Below are 16,956 nucleotides of genomic sequence, written 5' to 3'. Positions count from 1 at the left end.
GGGAACTATGGTCTCCACACAGCCCTACTCGGTACCCGGCGGGGTACTGGTGGTCAGGGTGGCTAACACCGAGACGGTGGTCGGGCTCTGCCTACAATGCGGGCTGCCCGGAGGCACTGTCAATACGGTGGCACGTTGCCCACATTGCGGGACATTATATTTGTGGCCCATGCCCACATTCATACCTATCCAACCTGCTGACCCCCCGGGGGACACGGTTAAACGCTCCGCCGAGTCCCCTGGCGCACTGTGGATAAACCGTGCGAGTCCCGGAGAAAGGGGACTGGAGTCGACCAAGTCGGCTGGGTCAGTATCGACCGAGGCGGTCGGGTCGCTCCCCGACCGCACAGAGAAAAGACTTTCGCCACGCTCGGTGACCCTGAGATCCGGGAAGGGAGATTACTCAGATGAGGACCTCCGTGAACTAGCGGTGGCGAAATCGGGATCCAGGAGGGACCCAGGACGGACGACACCCCGTGGGGTGAGTGGCAGTCTGGAAGACAGGGCGTCCCCCGCAGATCGGCGAGCCGAGAGACGGAGTCCCGCCGTCCCAGGACTGGGCGGCGACGGGAGAGAGACGCCAACGCCCCTGCGGACTGGTAAGAGAAGCAGCCCCATCACTTACCTTGTCCCGGCAGACAGTGCAGCGGAGGAAGGGCCGTGCCAGGCCCGAGGCGCACGTGGAGAGACGGCATCACTTCCGGTGAAGACGACGGCGGAGCTTCCGGATGTCGTCATCGAAGAAGAGATCCCGAATGGGGATCCGACCCGAGATGGCGGCGTTCCGGTTCCGGGGAGGACATCACTTCCGGTGGCGACAGCGGAACCGCTGGGAACAAAGCAGCGACGCTTCGGCGGTCGGGGGAAGGTCCCCGATCACCTCCAAGGCCCAGAAGTTGGATGGGCGATCCGAGGACTGAGGAGGGTGAGATGTCCTCATTGGACCAGTCTACGGACAGCCAGGAACGGGTCGTAACCCCGTGGGGTCCTATCACTCGCCCCTATGCCCCATCCCCTGGCCTAGATAAAGTCCCTGCCCCTGTCACCTGTCCCACGGGATCCCCGCCTAGCCTGGAACTTATGGACATACCTTTGGGGGGGGAGGAGAGACAGACTGGAGAGAGACAGCGCAGTGGCGCTACGGAGGGCGATTCTCGGGGAGGGGGAGAGTTGAGAGTGGCCGCAGTAGGCCGGTGGTTGCCCCCTGCAGTTCCTGAACCGGTGAGAAAGGCCCCGGGATCTTATAGGTGGTCTGTACCACGATCTGAACGGTCGTCGGGGGTATTTTCCCTGGAAGATGATAGGGAGTCAGGGGGATCACATAAATTCAGAGAGCACCGTTGGTGGGCCCCACTATTCGAAGGGTACTCCGCATGGATGGACCGCACTCGGTTCCTCATCCGGCGAGAAGATGTAGTGGATTACTGGTGGGCTGCGGGAGAGTTCACACCTGAGCAAAGGGATAGAGAGTTGCAGGAGCGGTGGCTGCAGATTGAGCATAGGGAGATAGAACCCATGGGTCCTAGCATCCTATCAAACCCCGTGGACCCTGATGAGCCCCTATCATGGGTGTTACCTGGGAGGGCCGGTAAGGCTGACCTGACCAGGATAAGTAGGGCCGAGCGGACCATAATGGCTCGGTATAAATCATCCCACGGGTTGGAGTACCCGTATGTCCCTGAGCCTTTTATGGATGAAATAGAGGAAAACAGAGAGAGGTGGCTTAGGGAGGCCATTGAAATGCATTTAGTAGGAAGAGGAAGTGCAGTGGTAGGGAAGAAGGCCGAGGAGCGGATAGAGCACTTAGTGCGCATATGGGGCATAGGAAGGAACATTTACAAACACAGGGTGACATATAGGCCCGAGAGGGGACTGCCTAGGCACTATCACGTCATGGTCCTAGACATGGGCGGTAGAGAGGTTAAGAAACCTGACCCGAGTCACTATTTTTAGGGGGTACTAATGCATTACGCGGGTTCGTGGCTGCTGGTCGGGGCGGGCTTGACGGAATGTACTGTAGACATTTTGTTATATACCATGGAAATTTGTATGTGAAGTTAACCTAATTATGTGTTGTATTTCAGTGCTTCCTGGAAAAGGGTATACAAATTTAGGTCCCAGCGAGGCCGATGGGATTCACCAGGGGGAGAATGTAGCGGTCATGTAAAATGGCTACAGTCATCTCTCCTGCTGACAGTAAGGCCTGGTAAGTTGTGGGCATGCCAGCAGTAATTATGGAGGTTTGCCCTCACACCCTGGTGGGGTGCCCTGTGTATGGATGGGAGTGGTCACATGCTCTGACTCCATGGTTAGTGATGTCAGAGGTGTGTCAGCTTCCAGAGTGTACATAAGGCACAGCACTGTGTTCTAAAAGTAGTTCTAGTACAAGTTCAGCTAAGAGGAGGAGGAGTTCAAGTTCTAGTCCTAGCCTGAGTTACTGGAAAGTTCTGGTTATGGTATAGTAACTGAAGAGGAGACTGTGTCCAGGGACCTGGCACAGGGCAGTGATCCCTGCGGGGATAGGGAATCCCTATCTAAGGAGAGATACACCTTTTAAAGGGAGGCACTGACTGAACATGAGTGGCTAGATATCTACTGCGAGGGGCAGCTAGCCCACTCAGACAATAAAGATGTTCTCAATCACAAACCCTCTCGTGTACATGTGTGGAGTGAATGTACAGAGAGGAGCACCACGAAGGAGTTCCTCAACAGGATCATCCCCATGCGGACGCAGGGACCCTGATGAGGTGGAGGCGCTGCACTGGAACTAGGTGAGACTCAGCACACTACCTCAGCTGCATGTCTGGACGGGTCCTCCCCACACACCATCATGCGGGAGACTCAGGAGTCCTGTTACCAACAGGTGCACCACCAGACACTACCACACTGTAATGGGGGCCGGTTAGACCACAGGGGCCAATGTGAGATTGGGTGGGTCAGGCCGGTTCAGAAATACCGTTACACGTATAAAGCCCCGCTTTAGGTTCTCCCGAATATATTCATCCATGGCTTCCGTCTCGGGCAACGAGAGAGGATAAGATTTGGCCTTTGGCAAGGTGTATCCAGGTACCAGGTCAATCGGACAGTCGTAGGAACGATGAGGGGGTAAGAGCTCAGATTGCGCCTTGCTAAAAACGTCCAAAAATTCAGCGTAAGGGGAAGGTAACTCCCTCTGAGGATTGGATGTGTTAGCTAGTAGATGGGACGGACGTTCCATAGAAAAAGGAGATTCTTCTGACCTTGACCTCCAGTCAATGGGATTAGAGTATACCCAATCGATGCGCGGATTGTGCTTCTGCAACCAGGGCAGGCCAAGCGTGACCGGTGTACCCGGGGCATGAATCACGTCAAAGCCCAGGGTCTCTTTGTGAGAGTGAGAAGAAAGGATGATAGGTCCGGTCTCCAAGGAGATATATGCCGGGGTGAGTGGCCGATTATCAATCCCGACCAAGGCAACGGGGGACTTCTTCTTGGAAAGTGGAATCTGATTTTGTTCAGAAAAGGTCTGATCCATGAAGTTCCCTCCTGCGCCGGAATCGATAAATGCTGCTGTGGAGGTGAGGAAGGTAGGACCAGAAAGGGAAACGGGAATGGTCAATTTTTTTAGGGAGTTCCCTTCTGGGTAAGGGGCAAGGAGATTTAGCACCCAGAAAGCGCCCCTGCGTACTCACTGGGTTTGGTCGTTTCACGGAGATGGTGGATTGTCATGGGTACGCTGCTGAGAAGATCCGCAATGATGGCACGACTCTCCGGTTGAGCGAAATTGTCGGAAGGATGCCTGAGGTTGCTGGACTCCGAGTTGCATCGGCTCTGGGGCTTCCAGCGCAGGCAGCGGGGAGAAGACAGGTCTCGAGGTCGTAGAGAACCTGGAGAAGGGAGCACGGAAAAGCGTAGACCGGGGTTGCTGACGCTGAGCGCGGCGTACCTGTAGATGCTGGTCCATACGAATGGCCAGGGTGATGAGGTCCTCCAGCAGTCCTGGCCTGGGTTGAGAAGCAAGTTCATCCTTCAGGGAGTCCGATAGGCCTTTCCAGAAGACGGAGACTAAGGCCTCCTGACCCCAACGAGTCTCAGCTGCTATGGTCCTGAATTCCAAAGCGTATTGGGCCACAGGCCGACGTCCCTGTGTAAGCTGCAGCAGGGAATCAGAAGCAGTCTCTTGTCGTGCGGGGGTATCGAAGACCTGTCGAAAGTCTCGTCTGAAGGCTGCGTAATCTCGGTTAATATCAGGGCGAAGCTCCCAGATCGGAGAGGCCCATGCCAGTGCATTACCTGTAAGCAGACTGTACACATAAGCTACCTTTTTCCGACCAGTATAATACAACCGTGGAGCCATCTCGAACTGGATCTCACACTGGTTGAGAAAGCCACGACAAGCGTGGGGGTCCCCTGCGTAGGGCTTCGGAGCCGGAATCTTCGGAGCTGAGGATAAAGTGGATGTTGAATCGGACTGCGCCGGCGGCGCAGGCGCAGGTGGTGCCTGTAGAGAAAGGTCCTGTACCTGTTGGGAGAGGAGAGCCACTTGATCCGTTATGGCCTGGATTTGTGGGTACATGGCCGTCATCATAGAGTCCACATCAGTCTGGTCTGCGTCTTGTGGGCTCAACATAATGTTACGCCGGTGCTGCCCGCAGACCAAACCCATCCCTTCTACTGAGGTGAGGAACATATATGGGCACGCAGCCGCAGCAAAAGGAGCGTGTCCGGAGTGTGGTATTAAGCGTTGCCAGGCCAGGTGATGTTAGCTAGCAATACTTGCCGGTACCGGAGAAAGAGTGCCTTCGTCGTTGCTGTTTTAGCCAAGGTCAGGGATTGGAGAATTCCGGAAGGTCGTTGTCCAAGCAGGAGTCGAGAGCCAGAGAAGAACGTCCGCCAAGCCAAGTCGTAACCTGAGAGAATAAGAGAGAGAATGCCAGAGTAGTAATCCTAGTGGAAACTATGTCGAGCAATGAATGAGTGGGAGGACAGGCATTATAAAGTGCGGCTGACCAATCAGAGGTGGAGGCAGGCCTGGAGGAGTGCATGGAGCTATCCTGGATAGGTCCACTTGATTGGCAGGCAGGTGAGGACTCTTATTCTGGCAGGAGGTCCTATTAGTCTGCTGGGGGCGTGGTTTCACTGCTAGAGCAGTGAATAAATTATCTTCACCCGGCGCGCGCTGTACACGTGCGCGGCCGGGACATATGGCAGCCGCATGGGAGAGGGAAGAGCCAGCAGGCATGGGAGACCGCCGGGGACGGCGAGGGACCTCCAGGAGAGCAGGAGGTAAGTGACGCCATCGAGAGGCACGCACCATGGCAGCGGGGGTTAACGAAGGTGAGGAGGGGCCAGGACACGGGCGCCGGGATCCCAAACTCCTCACAGGCGCATTTGAGATCAATAAAGAAGAAAAATCTAGATTTCCCAGTGTCTAGACATTTTCCCAATTGTCTACATGGAAGCATAGACAATTTTCAATTCAGTGGTTTGGAATATTTTCCATTATCAGAGGGGGTAATAGACAGAACATCCTCAATAAACGAGAGATGTTCTGGATATTTACCCTTAATACTCTAAATCCCTTTGGGATAAATACAGAATGGGAATTGAAACATTTCTTGATGTAACTAGTCAATGTATACATTGCCACGTCTTCTTTTTCTCTAGGGGTAGCAATAATAATCTTTTATGTGAATTTACATATGAAGCAGGGTCCCCCCTGGCCCTCCTCACCTGCGCGGAGTAGCGGGTACCCCTGCACCATATCAGGGAGCTGAACGGGTGAGCGCATCGCCGGGAGCCCCCGGCAATGTCGGAGACAGGGCGCCGCCATCTTGCGTGCGTTTGCGCATACACGGGAAGTCGTGCATGCGTAGCTTAGCCTCAGGAGTACTGGCAGCCATACTGCGACTGGCGCGAGGCTAAGGGTTAATATCTGCGTTTGCTTGCTGCTATGTGTTTTGTCAACCCCACCCACTGGAATGTTAATGACCCAGGAGGGCAAAGGACTTTAAAACCACAGCTGCATTCAATCGTCGCTCCAAAGGCGGACAGCCTTTGGCACAGTCGAATGGCAGCCAAAATGTGTGGGCTGTTTGCTGCCATTCGCTGATGTTTGGAGATGTTAAAGCTGCTCTATTTCAATCTGAAACTCACCAGCTCTTTGATCCCTTGTACCCAATTTTCCAACTATAACTGTCCATGAAATGTCTGTGAATTGACTGTATAACCTCTGTTCATTTAATGTAACCATGTATTGTTATCATAACTCTGGGCCCAGGACATACTTGAAAGCGAGAGATAACTCTCAATGCACTACTTCCTAGTAAAACATTTTTATAAATAAATAAAACCTACCGTTTGCCGCACACACAATCAACTTTATGTAATGTGTCAAAATTCAACAAACTATGCGTCTTAAGTATAAAGTCACCTAACAACCTTCATACATATGATACATTTGCATTTGATAAAGACACACAATAAAAATTAAAATACGATCTTAGTATATAGACCACCCAATTATTGAAAATGTTTAGGTTGTAAATAGTCAGTTTGCAGGTCTTTATCCACCAGTGAAGACAGAAGTGTCAGGTATCCGGAGCAACAGCGAGAAATCGGCAATAATTGATGGTCAAAACATCAAATGAGAGGGAGAACATGGGGATGCTCGTCTCATTTGTGTTTCTCAATAAAGCCCCTTTTTTCCTGACCGTGGGCTTTGACGATCAATTATTGTCGTTTTCGCGCTTTTGCCCTGAATGCCTGCCGCTTCTCTCTTCACTTTCATCCATCGTGATCCACGCACGCTACTAGGAAGAGTGTGGGAGGTCTCATTGCTGCAGGCACGCAGCTGCCAGGATGGGACAGTCACAGCTACCGAGCATTATCACTACCCGCTTAGAACAGCATAACGGGTGCGGGGTGAGAAGATATCTATTCTACGCCTCTGGGTCCCCCTCCCTTTCCAAAGCGGCACCACAAACTTAACTTTCTACAACACGGCACCAATACACAGGTAAGACTGTGTCAACATTTCCCCAGAGCGCAAGACAGTGCACTTATACCTTTATCCACCAGGGTTGGGATGATGTCACCATTTGCAAAAGGATTTCTGACATCAGAACAACAAAGAAAATAGTAGAGATATGGAACAATTAAGGGTAATTTCCAAACTTTTGACCCATTCATGGAAACCCATAACATTATCTTAAGAAGGTTTTTGTAGTGATCATGTTCATGTTACAGAGCCACATTCTTTAGAACTAGTAGAGTGCACAGCACCAGTGGGGTGCTCACCCACACCCTACAAACACATATACTTTAATATCACTGCCATGCTCTCTCTGCAGTGTCGTAGTAAAATAAAGTTACAATAAATAACTTGAATGTTTAAAAACGTGTTAATTTATGACGTTTAAAAACAAAGATTTTCAAAAGACTATTTTTGTTAACCCTGATAATTGTCACAATCTAAGACGACCAAATTTAGAGTTCTTCAAAGATTAAATGATATTGTGCAAATCATTCAAAACCTCATCAGGGTCTTCTTCAGATGTACATTGAGATTTCAAAAGCTCTGTACCCTATACTTTCATCTACGAAGAGCTTTGAACTACATCAAAATATAAGGAGAGGTGCTCATGGGAACTGGACCTGGTCACAATCTTGTGCTAATGCTTTTAGCAAGCGGCAAAAAACAGGTTTCCTGTTTATGCCATGTGTGAGTCAATACAGAGACTGTGTCCCCTTATCCGGGATCCGAATAACCTTCACATGGCTCGCTATGGTAACCCTTGAACAGAGAAAAATGCAGTCTATTGAAGAGGAATCTAAATTACAGTGAGAAAATATTTTGCCTAGAAATTGTAGTTGTGCCCTTTAAACACTAGATGGCACCAAATGACATGATTTGTTTCACTTTTGAACCGTCCATGATACACGCCTAAACAGTGAATGTTACAAATAATACAGAGAAAAATAATCTGCATAACATGTTCATGTTGCACATGTACAAATTACACTTAAACTGTAATGCACTTAAACAAATCCTTTGATTTGTACATATTCCCTTAAATAAATCTTAATAAGAGCAGTAGGTATTGTTTATTGCATGGAAGTGGCTGTGCCTTCAACTAGGCTTTTAGGCCTAAATATGGATACCTATTCAACATACTAATGTAGCCCAGTCTCCTGGGACTACTGATTTCCTGGCCTCATAACAATGTAAGTCCCCTTTAATATGTGGACAGTGTTAGCAGTATACTATGCTGAGTATATTATATTGTTCATTGTGTATGTTCAATAAAGTTCAGGATTAGCCTGTGTTTGTAAGGGGGGTCTATGACAGTGAATAGGCCGGCTTACAAGACACTCCCAAAGGAAGGATCGGGCTTTCTATATAGAAGAGTTGAGTAAGGGGTTGTGTGGTTCTGGGCTACAGTTCAGAGTGTGCAGACACTGAAGAGAGTTCTCCTTCTAGAGGAGTTGCTGAGGCCTAGTCCAATAAGGTATAGGGTACTAATGATATGTGATCCAGTGCATGTATCCTGCTGTTCCATAAACCTCAGTCATACCAACACTTGGCGTAGTATTTGAAGCATGGCTTTAGATCACCGAAGTGTCCATGAGGTGCATCCTGAAATCTCAGGATCCTCTTGGACTGGAGGCGCTGACACCTGGAAAAACACGTAAGCCTGTCTAATGTCTTCCCCACAACATCGCGGAGATGTCCTGCCTCCTGTTTACCAACCAGGTATGAAACAGCAGCTACAGAATACATCAGTAGCAAGACCATTTCCCAGAGGGGAGGGGGGGACGACATTTGGAGGCACTGCTGAGATAGACATCAGGACAGGCTTTTGCAGCAGGAACCAGTCATGCTTCTGTTCACTTGTGGACTTGTGTGCCGTTAGGACTGGCACCCTTTCATCAAAATGACGAAGAAGGTGAGGACAGCTCTTTGAGGCGCAGCCAGGGAGGTTGTCGCCTAACCAACTATATCTAAAGAAGCAGGGGGGGATAGGTCCTTGTGGCGACTCCAGGTAGCTTGTTGCTACCCTCCACAAACATGCCGAAGCAATGTGGGGGCAGGTCCCTGAAGCATCTCCATTGAGGCTGCTGCTCAACACCAACATAGAAGTGGGGACCCTTCTCCAAGGCTACACCAGGGAAATGGTTACCCATCCACTTATGTGCTTTTCTTTGCAAAATGGCAGTTCCCGCGCAAAACGGGAGTCCGCATGGCAACTGTGCAAAAAGTTGCAAGACTTTCCTGCAAAAACCTCTAGGTTTGGCGCGGAGCCTGACCACCCTTCTGACAAAGAATCCGGGATTGGCGCGAATGCCAAGTCTCACCCTGAGCTGCTAGTGGCCGATCTCAAAATCAGAGGGATGAGCTAAGGGCGTATCCCTCTGCTACCGAGCTGTGACGGGGAGATCAGCCATACATGCACGTGGTAGCCTTACTGCCCGGTTGCACGTACACTCGCTCCCTTTACAAAGACTATGGAAGAAGAAAAAGGGGTTTGCTTCGTTCTCCCTGGAGGGTTACTGCTATTACCCAATGATGGAGAGAACTCACTACGCCTGGTCTTTCCGCAGTGCACGCGGGTGGGGCCTGCACTGGGCTCCGCTTCCCAGTGCTCAGAATGTGTTATACAGTACCTCCGGTTCCAGGGACATGGAGCGGAGACATCTACCCATCTAACTGAAATCGCTGGGTTTATCCAGTGACTGGTGGAAGTGGTGAGACAAGCATCCGAAGCCCCGCGGCTTGACTACTGGACCATGCTCGAGCATCTGGTGAGTCCTGACTTCAAATGTGGGATTTGAATGTGGGATTTGCCGTTCGCTCACTAATGACTCTGGAGCGGAGTTGCTGGAGTGCTGGTAATTGAAGCTAGCGGTTCTTCCAGCCCTGCAGGAGACGTTTCTTTCGTAGATGTACCTACGCCCACCCCGGCCGGGGTGGGGCTCTGTGAGTCTCCCGCTACTGCTGTACCCGCCCCAGCTCCGATCCGCGCCTTGGAAGTGGTCGTGCAGTTCCCTTAAAAGTCGGGCCTGCTACACCCTTGCCGGTCTACTCACCGCTGGAGAAACAATCCCGTGCTGGACTGGCGGGTTACTCGGCAGACATTGAGTGTGTGACCGTCGAGGAGAGGTCATACATGACCTCCACCGAGCCCAAAGCTGCGCCTTTGTCATCTGTCATGAGTCCTGGCTCCTACCTGGATGTCCCGATGCCATATGCCGACCATCATCCGATCGACGTTCCCGGAGGGATATCCAAGCTCCGCCTTCAGTGCCAGGCCATTTGCGAGGCTTAAGATCGAGCCATGGCCTATGTGAGCCATACCTACAGAGGGTGCTCGGATGCCGTGATCCACGATGAGGACCCTGTGATGGATGTGACCGCTGATGCTACTGATCTTCCAGTTTCTACGTCCGCCCTATTTCCATGGTGGTGTGTACCCCTCCGGGGGACCTATTATTGCAGCATTGCCAAGTAAGGAAGCAGGGGTTGGCGCCGAGATGTTACTCTTTGGAAGCACAGATCCGTGAGGACATTGCCCAATCCCCAGAAGCTGTTGCTCGTACTCTGGGGCGTGGCCAGAAATTGGCCTTATTATGGACAGCCAGCCCAGTTGCCACTCCTGCTGGACCCAAAGCTCCAATCCTCCGGAGAACTTGGACTTTAGAGTCCGGGACTTATTTGGTTCTGCCCCATGGTCCTGTTCATCCCTGTCACCCCCTCCTGATCATTCCCTTAATCCGGAAGGTAGCCCCAAGGAAGCGAGTGGTGACCATAGTGACAAGTCCCGGTCGTCTAGACCTGTTATGCCCATTCTGACCATAGCCATTCCCGCAGCAAAAAAACGTAGCTTGTGTGACTAAGGTGACTGAAGGCATGGCAAGTTTAAAGCCCACTTACCCCAACATCCGCCACCCAAATGGCTATTTAATCACCTTAAATTATCCCTGTTCCCTTAGACCCGCAAGGCCCCTTTCAAGCCCTTCTTGAAGAGTCATATTAACAGATCTAAACCAGTCTCTGATAACTGCACCTAATCTAGCCGAAACAATCCGTTATTTTCCATATCAAACTCAGACTGATTTATCACCCAACCCCCTACCTGCAACATAAATTTACCAACTGCTTTATTAATTCTCTCTCAAGTGTGCTCAGTCGCCCTAGCACTATGAACCCCCTTTCATGCCTTCCTGTGAACAATGTCGGACCACACCATTCATACAGCACACCACCCCACCTGAATCTAAGTAAAATCATTTTTTATCGACTTAACTAAATCTAAAGATGTTACTTGACCCATCGTCATCATCCCCTACGTGAATAACTAACATTTTTCGAGGCCTCCTATCCCTTGCCACCTCCCCCACCCCCTGAAAATGTTTCCCTGAATATCTCTCAAACCCAGATTCCTCCCGTATGAACAGACTGCCGCACACTTCTCCACCCAATAAAAAAAGAACCGATGATCCAAACATCCAGGGGGCACAAAATCTAAAATATCAAAAAAGAATCGACCCACCACTGCTTAACTCATCACCGGCCTAACATAACTCCAGTACCTATTAGAATCCCAATGCCCAATCCTTTGGATTACATCCGCTACTACACCAGACCGCGCTGCCCTGGTCGCTGCCCCCTGTATACGAAAGGAGTGGGCCCAGAAAAGGGTGCCATCAATGCCCAATTTTTTAAGGCATTAATGAAATATCAGGTAATATTGAAATCTCAATAAAGGCTTCCCATCTGTATGCACCAGCAACTGCCCAGGATAGGAGGACGGTACTCCATGTATGCCCTTAGCCTCATTACCGGGCAGATCAAACTATCACTCAAACCCCTATAGAAACCCAAGTGCCATGGCCTAGCGGATCAGTTTTAAACCTTAGCACCAAAAGCTGAACTGACTCTGGCCCTGGCATCACATTTTCAACTACCCACCCCCCACATCTGTTTTTGTAGCGCAAACTGATTTTCTTTGTCGCAATGCCCCAAAAAATGCCAATGTAAATGTTGCATTAAACAGCTTAACCTCAAATTGGAATAAACAAACCCTAATGGTTGCTTGAACCAGAACCTCCAGCACCAGCGGAGTGCCTGGCTTCCTGTGTCTGGAACTGTTAAAGCCTTCTTCAACCGACTACTGCCCTCCTTACTATAAAATCTTTAGTCGGATCACCCCTTACCAGCATAAAGGATAACACACCGCGAGTATTCTCTCCACGAACTGCCTGCTATCCATTTTTCTTTTAATAATAGCACATAAGTCAAAAAGGGCCTCCACCTCAGAAACCTCTAAACCCAGCTCACTTGCCAGTTCCTAGTATTCCTGCCAAGCAGCCGCATAAGCGTCTCACGTACCGGGTGCCACTGAAGTCCTCACCATGTCCATCACTGGACCATTCCCAGCTTCCATAACTTCACTAGGCAGCGCCGACTGACTGTATCCGCCTCTGCAGCAATCTCCCGAACTCCGATAACTGCATTCGGGATAAAGCCTTGGCAACGCCGTTAGCCATTCCAGGCACATACTAGACCTAAAATCTATGTTTAATTTAAGCAAGTTACAACAAAGCTGCGTAGCAAAGTCAACACCGAGGGGAAGTGCCACTAAAAATGATAAACTGCCTCGACCACACCCATATTATCGGACCAAAACACTACATTCCAGTTAGCAAAACGCATGACCCAAAGCTCAGTTGCAACTACCAACGGAAAAAAATCTAAAAACGTCTGTTTCTTAATTAAATGAGACTTCACACATGAATCTGGCCACCGCTCCGCACACCACGATCCCTCGAAATACACCCTGTATTTCACTGACTATGCCACATTCGTAAAAAGCTGAAGCTCATTATTAGATGTCAGCCGTCCCCTCCACAGAGTCATCCCCTTGTAACAATGCAAAAACTCTAACCACACCCCATATCCTTCCGAATCTCCGCTGTAATCCAAATAAAACAATGTGGACGCCTTACCCCAGCCATAGCAGCCGCTAGCCATTTAGAGAATACCCTCCCCACTGACATAATCCTGGCTGTTAAAATCCGATGCCACATCAATGACTGAAATTGCCTTAACGACGCTTTCTTGAGAGATATAAACGCTACCAAAGAACTTCACACTTCCCGCAATTTAACACCAGACAATCTATACTCCATCTGCACTGAATCAATTTTAATTCCCGAAAAACTGAGAGCAGTCGTAGGGCCCTCCGTATTCTCCACCGCCAATGGAACACCAAATTCGCACACTATTTCTGAAAATTCCACTAGCCATCTGGCGCACAAATCTTACCCCCCTAGATCTACAAACAAAAAATCATCCAAATAATCCATCATCCCCTCTGCCTACACTGTTTTTCGGTCCACCCATTGCAGGAAAGTGCTAAAAGTTTTGAAGTAAAAGCACAACGGAGCAGAACCCATTGGCAAGCATAAATCTACAAAATACTGATCACCCAACTTGCAAACTAGCAAATGAAAGCACAGAGGATGAATCCACAATAAACGAAAAGCAGACTTTGTCAGACTTTGCCAATAGCGCATCCTGTCCATATCTACGCACTAATGTCGCATAACTCACAGAACACAGCTGCTGATCAATTCCACCATTTACCAATTAACCCTCCAGATGAGACAAATGTTGGGATTAACCAAAAAGATCCCAATTCTTTTTTGGGGGACGGTGCCCAATCAGGAAACCCTCAGTCCAGGCATAGGTGGAGAAACAAAGGGGTCCGCCATCCTGCCCAACTCTATCTCCCTAGCAACCTTCTCTCTTGCTATGCCTTCCCTCTTCCTGACCAACCTTAAATTCCTCACCTCCCAACCCCCTGACCTCTACTCAAACGGAATCCAAAACCCCTCCCTAAAGCTTGACTGTAACAAGCGGGCTGGAACCTTATTGGGATAAAGACCCAGCCATCTTTTCAGCGCTCGCTTCTTTCCCCCATGTCAACCGAATGAGCCCCTCCGCAGGCTGAGCACTCATGCTGGAACTTGCAATTGTTACATTTACACTGCCCCTCATTAAAAGACCAGCATAATCGTCTTCTACTAATGGCCGACTAGCTGAAGGATGCCCCACTACCAGTCATCCCATGAAAGGAAGAGGACCTATCACTGGTGAAGAGCTCTTTCCAAAAATCCATATCTTTTGCATCCCAGTATAGTTGCTTACGCACGGCCATCTTCTGATGAAATTGCTCGTCATACAGTCACCAACCCATCCCACTATGGTTTCTATACTTGAAATCAATCATGTCTTGAAATTTAAATAAAGCTGAGCACAAAAGTGGTGACTTTTACCCAATCACACTGGCCAGGATAAAAAAGGCCTGTAGCCAATTAGAGAATGTTCTTTGGAATAACCGCTTCTCAATTTCTTCCTTCTTGGCCTCACTTTTCTTACTGGACCCTGCCACTGCTTCCATATAACTGAGAAGTAGTGACAATATCTCCACATAATCACCTGCCTATATTTTTTCTTTTACAACCATTGGTAAACGTAAGCCTAGCGGGCTAGTGACGCATGCATCAGTGTCCTTAAAACAAATGTCCGCTAATTTTCATGCCTCGCTCACACCTATTGCCACTGCCGGCGAAGTAACTCACACTGTCACGTCTGGAGAGGCTAATGATATCTCACCACTTACCAATCCCACAGGAACCGAGCTGCCAACCCCTGCTTGAGAGGTTGCAACACTCCCGGCTGCAGCATCCCCGTGGCGGTCTAGCACCCACCACCCCCAATAGGAGGTGCTGACAAATCCCCTAATCCACATGAAAGGGCCCATAAAACCTAAAACTTCTAGCATCCTTTTCACGATGGCAGCCATATCCACTATCCCAGAAAAACCTGCGGACTCACTCTCAGACAGCCTGCTACTTTGCTGACTTGTGTCGAAGAAAGCATGCCCTGACTGCTGCTGCCCTTCCTTTAGGCCTCGGCCAGGGTGGCGCTGAGCAGGCGCGCGCACTCATGCTGGCCGCTATGAAACACATTGAGGCAATGTGTGGGGCCAGCGTGAGCAAGCGCCTGCGCCAGCTCGGCGCTGGGCTGCTTGCAGAGCAAGCAAATTTGAATTTGTCGTCCGCAAGCGTGTCACGTGAGCGGTTCGCCCAATGAGGGAAAACCAGCTCCGTGACGTCATGGCTATGCCCCCCGAATCTCCCCGCCACGCGCACCTAGCCGGCCACAAATCTCCCGGCCGAGCAGTGAGCGTGACGTCACCACGCATGAGCGCCAGCGCGCTCGCTCTCTGCCTGACCGCAGCCTTACTTGTGCGGGCAGCAATCCTGATCCCTCAGCTGCTGATAGCACTGACACCGCCTGATCTGACCCCCTCAGGTACGATCCACGCAGGATAGCCAGGGACTGAAGCACCTCTGCATACCCTGGGGAGATTCCTCTTACTTAAGCTGTGGGGGAAATGGGAGCCAATGCCCTCCTCTTACTACCAGCTGATTGCTCCCCAGCACCAGCCACCTCAGTGCCCCGCCTCCTCCTTGCTGGAGGACCAACCAGCTGCTGCAAATGACGTACAGGCGGATCCTTTGCCTCCAAGGCACCCCTCCGGTCCCCTAACCGCCTCAGCTGTACCTCAGCCAGCCACACTGGCGGCAGTGTCGCTCTCCTCCTGCACCATTCAGGCACCTCTTTCATCACCTCTTGGGGAGCCTCCGACCCGCTGCCATCAGTAACTTGACCCTCTGCGAGCAAACCTGCAACCTGCTGCTGCTGCCAACCAGCTTCACAAGAGCAGACCTCCTTATACAGCCGATCTAATAGTTCTTGCACAGACCCTCTTTGCCAACACAGATAACCTTCCCTGCCTAGAACTCTCTCCAATAAAAACACTTTGAGAGCAAAAAACACTTTGCACCAGTGAGTGGCTAACTTCGAGTGCTGTAACTGCTGGACAGGGGAACCAACTGATTCCTCCCCCTGCACCAGATTCAAAAACCTCCCCAAGCCCCTCCCCCTCCACCCAGGTCACCAACCAACACTCCTGACGGAGAGTCCATGTAGGACACCAGGGATGGGGGGGCGGTAAAGGAGAGCCCTGCCCCAGCGGTCATGAGCCCCTTCGCATACAGCTACGCTTATAGTGCCGGCGATGTCAGGCTGCGGTCGCTGGAGAAATCAAATTGAGATGACTTACAGCGATCGTGACCAAGCTGTTGCTCCGTCATGCCGTGGTGTCGCGCTTACTATAAGCGCACGGCAATGCATTTGTTTTGACGCAACGTCGCCGTTGCCGGCACTATAAGCGCAGCCTGAGGGGTTCAAGGCGGCTTTGCTGCAAATCTTTAATGGTAATGCTTTAAGTAACAAGCACAATGATGCATTAGGGAAGTGACAGCGCAGATACTAAGGTGGATTGAAAAAAAATTATCCAGGACAATGTCTCAGCACCTTGGCCCCAACCGTTCTTTTCTTCTACTTACAGCTTGCTGCAAAGTGCTGAGGGTAAACCTGGAAGTCATGGTATGCAGGACATTCAGTTTAGTCTGCCTTGAGGCTACAAGCCACCTGGGTCAGTTCCCAGTAGTTGAGGTGCCATTGATAAAGTGGTACTTTTCCACATTTTGAGAGTTCTTAAATGTGTTAGGGAATTGAACACGTCTCTGCACCTCATTTTAAAATATGTAGGCGAAAGAGGCCAATAGAAACTGAGTTTTAAAAAAAATAATTGAAAGTGGTGCAATAGAAAAATAGGGATACTAAGATGTTGAATAGATATTTGTGAATTTTTCACTGAAGTTCAGCAACATTTTCCATTTTTATTTATTATGAAAAATGACTCATTATTTTATTAACTTAGTAGGTCAACATACATTGCTGACATGACTTCCCTAAGCATATTGAAATCAATTTTTATTGTGCATCCTTTTTTATATATCAAACTTAGTGAAAATGGTAGTAAATAATTGAAATTACAG

Source organism: Ascaphus truei, chromosome 7, assembly GCF_040206685.1.
Source record: "Ascaphus truei isolate aAscTru1 chromosome 7, aAscTru1.hap1, whole genome shotgun sequence".
Taxonomy (NCBI): Eukaryota; Metazoa; Chordata; class Amphibia; order Anura; family Ascaphidae; genus Ascaphus; species Ascaphus truei.
The sequence above is the reverse complement of the archived record's forward strand: the minus strand, read 5'-3'. Positions refer to the sequence as shown.